Below are 5363 nucleotides of genomic sequence, written 5' to 3'. Positions count from 1 at the left end.
AGCCTATTGAATGGGAGAACATAGTTACAAATCAATATTTGATGAGGGGTTAATATCTAAAATATGTAAGGAACTCATACAACTCAATATCAAAAAAATCCCAATAACTCAACTTAAAAATGTGCAAAAAACCCTAAATAGACATTTTTCTAAAGAAGACATATAAATGGCCTATAGGTATATGAAAAGATGCTCAACATCACTAATCAACTGGGAAAGGCAAATCAAAACCATAGTGAGATATCACCTCACACCTGTTAGAATGGCTATTATCAAAAGGCAAAAGACAACAAGTATTGGTAATAATATGGAGAAAAGGGAACCCTTGTGCACTGTTGGTAAGAATGTAAATTGGTACAACCATTATGGAAAACAGTAAGGAAGTTCCTCAAAAATAGAAGTACCATATGATCCAGCAATCTGACTCTGGGTATATACCCAGAGAAAATAAAATATTTCAAAGAGACATCTGCGCTCCCATGTTTACTGCAGCATTGTTCACAATAGCCAAGATGTGAAACAACCTAAGTGTCCATCAACAGATGAACAGGTAAAGAAAATTTGGTATGTATATACAATTGATTATTATCCTGCCTTTAAGAAAGGAAATCCTGCCATTTGTGACAAAATGGATGAGACTGGAGGACATTATGCTAAATGAAATAATCGAGACAAATATTGCATGATCTCACTTATATATGTAATCTTAAAAAAAAGAAGTTGAGCTCATAGTAACAGAGAGTAGGATGGTAGATACCAGAGTCTTGGGGGAGGAGGGAAAAGGGGAGATTATTGATCACAAGATAAAAATTTCAGTTATAAGATAAAGAAGTTTGGGGACATAATGTACAGCATGATGACAATATTAATAATGTATTGTATACTTGAAATTGCTAAGAGAGAAAATCCCAGGTGTTCTCACCACAAAAAAATAGTAACTATGGAAGACTGATGGATATGTTAATTAGTCTGATTGTGGTAATCGTTTCACATTTTATACATATATCAAAACATCATGCTATATACCTTAAATATATACAATTTTTATTAGCCAAAAGTAAATACATCAAAAATTTTTTTGAACATATGACTGTCAGAAACCTCTAAGGAAACAAGTTGGTTGGGTCCCAGTCAAGTGGGGGTAATGAGAGAAGAGAAGAAGGGCAACCCAGAGCAGAAGAGGGTCCAAAACCATGATCATGGGAATAGAACTGCCTTGTTGGGGCTTTGATCCTACCTCACATAGTCCTGGATCATAGGCAGTAGGAGCCAGCCAGGATCAGCCAGAGCTAAATAGAAGCTTCAGGGTAATATCCAGGCAGGAATGGATCCTGGAACTCGTGAGGAAAAGCAGAACACAAGAGGTGCACGTAGCTGGGCCAACACCTAATTATTTGTTTACTTCTCCTTTTATCCCATTAAGTCAGCAGCTCTCAAAACTTGGTTCCTGATTGGCAGCATCAGCATCAACTGGTAACTTCTTCTTTTTTTTTTTTCTTTGAAGTAAAGAGTGGAATTTAATCTTTATTTACAGGACACTACAAGATATGAAATTCCACATGGAAATAAGAAACCCATTGAGAGGAGAAGCGTCATACAGTATGTACAGTTTGGAACTGTTCAAGTATAGTTTCGTTGCAAAAAGCATTACAATAACAAACCACGTTTAAAAAGAGTTTTTAGTAGGGCTTCCCTGGTGGCGCAGTGGTTGAGAGCCCGCCTGCCGATGCAGGGGACACGGGTTCGTGCCCCGGTGCGGGAAGATCCCACATGCCGCGGGGTGGCTGGGCCCGTGAGCCATGGCCGCTGAGCCTGCGCGTCCGGAGCCTGTGCTCCGCAACGGGAGAGGCCGCAGCAGTGAGAGGCCCGTGTACCACAAAAAAAAAAAAAAAAAAAAGAGTTCTTAGTAGAGAAACAGTAAGACAAACTTATACAAAATGTAGTAGGCAACAAACAACTTTATGCCTCAGATGTACAATCTAAAAGTTGAAGTCCCCAGCAGTGCCATCCTGAACTGGGAATGTATAGCCTTCAGAGGTAGTTTCTGGCACAACATTCTGATCTTCATCTTCCTCTGCAGAGAAATACTTCTCAATCAGGTTTAATGAAGCTTTGTACACAGACTCATTTTCATGGTTTTGTAGAGTTTAAATTTTGTCCAAACCTCCATATTCTTCAATCATTATACTAAGTTTCTCAGTTTTGCCTAGTTTCTCAGCAGCCTGAAAGGTATTTGAAATGGCATCCAGAATAACAAGAATAATTTTGGTATCTTTCACAGTTAGGAGGTTCATCAACGGCTCTATTATGCCACAACCAACAAGGTATATAATCTGCTCAACCGTTCCACCACGTGTATAGTTGGTCACAGCCTGTACAGCTTCCTTTTGTGTCCTAAAGTCTGCCTTAGAGAGAACGCCAACAAGGAACGGGACTAATCCATGATTTACAACTTGTATCTGGTCCTGCGGCCAGCCGCGATGTTTGACATTGTCCACGTAGCTTCCTTCTGAATATTAGTTTTGGAGTTTGTTAGCAGTGCTCCTGCATCTATTACAACCTAAGTCTGTTCATCTCTCCCATTGACAATATTCCCTATGGCTCTTTGCGCGGGAGTCACGATTGGCAATTCAGTAGCTCCTAAAAGCTTCACAAGTTTGGGTACAACCCCAGTTTTCACAATCATTTCAATCGGTTCACTTGGACCATCAGTAAGGTAGGAAATAGTCCAGCAGATATCAGCTAATACTTCTGGATCATCATGATGCAGGAGACGACCTAAAGGAGGAAGAATTTGCTCAACAGCATCTAAGGAGGGTGCAGAATTCTTGTTGCAACAAAGATTTGAAGTGTCCAGTAAGATTATATAAGTAACCACATCCTAAAGATGACATATCAGGAACCGCCAACAGCGGGTCAACCGCACCATACTTGATAACCTGGTCTTGGAAAACTGAACCATCACCTGCAATGTTTCCTAGAGCCCATACAGCCTTGTTCACTGATGTGAGTGTGGGGAGACATCAGCAGAGAAACGAATGCTGGGATAGCACCTCCATCTACCACAACCTTGGTCTGTTCTGATGTCCTAGAAGCAATGTTACTAAGGGCCCAAGCAGATTCAAACTGAATGGGACTACAATCAGTTCTGCCCAAGAAGGTCACAAATTTTGGAATCAAACCAGCCCAGCTTATGCTGTCTATGGGGGGCTGTTTTTTCCTAGAAAGCACTTTCCCAGCAGCTTGAGTAGCTTGGAGCTGGCTTTCCAAATTGTTGCTATTTATGCCTTTGACAGCGTTATCAACAGACCAATTTACAGTGCCCTGGTTGTTGTGGTTTTCCTGCAGTGGAGAAGTAGCATCATCAGGAAAAGAGCTGACATTTCTCCTTTCAGCATCTGGTCCTCCTTCTTAGCTTTCCTCAGCTCCACATTAATAACTTCTATTTGGTGCTGCCTCATTTCTGTACTGCCTTTCCCCTTGTTCTTGAATCTGTTAAGGCAGGCAGCTGGCGAATTAGCATTCTCATTGGTGGACATGGTTATGAGACAAAGGGAGAAAGCTACACAGACAGCTTAAGCTTCCACGGGAGGTGGTATGGGGTGCACTGGCTGTGGGTCGGTTGCCCTCAAAACATCCACCACGGTCAGCCCAAGGATGGTGTCAACTGGTAACTTCTTAGAAATGTAAATACTCTTCTCCATCGCAAACTTACTGCACCAGAAAGTCTGGGGGCGTTGGGCCCAGCACTCTATGTTTTAACAAGCATGACCGATGATTCTGATGCACACTAAATTTATACAGTCACTGGTCTAGGTGATTTTATCCAAGACAAGCAATCATCGGGAAAGAACTGTGCCCTGAGGGAGAGAGACAGTGGGTCATTGAGAGGTAAGGCAAAATCAAGTGTTGGGGAGGAAGAGATGTATAGAGGGCATGGTCTAGCCCAGGTGGCAACATCAGAGGCTCCCCACCCTCCCGTATCTCCCTGGAACCTACTCCCTAAATTCAACAGGAGGAGCACAAGTTCTATAGAAGAAAGACAACAAACCCAACACTTCTTCTTGGTAGAAGAAGCCAAATTAATGGATTGGCTAAAATAAGAATTTTAAGTAAAATAAAATTTTAATAAAATATTTATTCACAAAGGAACAAAACAGAATGTTACAAACAAGAACCAGGAACACAATCCTAAGTAGCCCGAATCTGGAGATTCTGAGTATGAAAAATACAATCGTTGAAATAAAAAACTCAAAAGGGAGTTGAAAAGCACAAAGGATAGCGCCATGAAGAAAGTACCTTAAAAAGATCGGTGGAGTGAATGAGATCTGAATGATACCAGTTATATAAAGCAAAAGCACAGATAAACAAAACAGCACAATATATATTTCCAAAACGTGTGTATGTATACAACTCAATGAACATAGATTAAAGAATAGAATAACTAAGGGGATGTGAAATTGGAGCAGGGTTGAAAATGAAGAAGAAAGATAAAATAAAATGAGAAAGGCCTTGAACAGACCACTGATGTATGCTGCTATGACAGAAAATGTGATAAACTCAGGTCTCTGCCTCTGAGGACCAAAAATAAGATCCTTTTTAAAAGAATCCTATTTTTAAAAGTTGTAATGGAATACACAAGATAATAATAGTTGTGTTAGTATAGCATAAGTTTATGGGCATATTTGTCCATAATTTTAAAACATTGTAATTTTTTCATTTTATAATAATATCTAGTCTAAAAATGAATGCTTTCCTCTAGGAAGTAATTTATATGCTGAGATACTCTGACTTTAATCAATTTATACATTTGCATTATTGAACTGACTTTTTTTGCAGTTTGAATCACATGAAAAACAGTACCTTCAACAATGCAATGCCATTTTAAGACATTAATCCTCAAGATAATAATACAGACTTTCCAGTCAGTAAATGTCATCCAAAAAGAGAAAATTTGTCTTCATTTAAATTATCTAAGCTTCTCAAATTTCTGTGTCAGTTGCTTTGTTTTATTCATAAAAAATTCCTTTTCTAGTGTTCAACCAGGTTAATGATGAACAGCCTTTACATAGTAAGATCAAATTGCCTGACATTTCTCTCTAGACATATGTGAAAATTAGAACTGTCCCAATCTGCATTCTTTTTTTTTTTTCCAATCTGCATTCTTGACAGCACATTACTTTGAATATTGCATTTAAATCTTGTGTTATTGTGCCAATATATTTTTGAGATGAAATTCATGTAACACAAAATTAGCCATTTCAAAGTATAATTTGGTAGCATTTAGTATATTCACAATGGCATGAAACCATCACTGCTATCATTTCAAAATATTTTCATCATCACACAACATTGTAAATCAA

General features: G+C 38.9%; 1 pseudogene; it reads right to left on the bottom strand.

Moving 5' to 3' along the window:
• Positions 1–1971: 1971 nt before the first annotated feature.
• Positions 1972–3539, bottom strand: LOC132508180 (importin subunit alpha-1-like; annotated as a pseudogene).
• Positions 3540–5363: the final 1824 nt, after the last annotated feature.

Source organism: Lagenorhynchus albirostris, chromosome 17 (genome assembly GCF_949774975.1).
Source record: "Lagenorhynchus albirostris chromosome 17, mLagAlb1.1, whole genome shotgun sequence".
Lineage (NCBI taxonomy): Eukaryota > Metazoa > Chordata > Mammalia > Artiodactyla > Delphinidae > Lagenorhynchus > Lagenorhynchus albirostris.
Note: the sequence above shows the minus strand (reverse complement) of the source record. Positions and strands in the feature narration are given on the sequence as shown.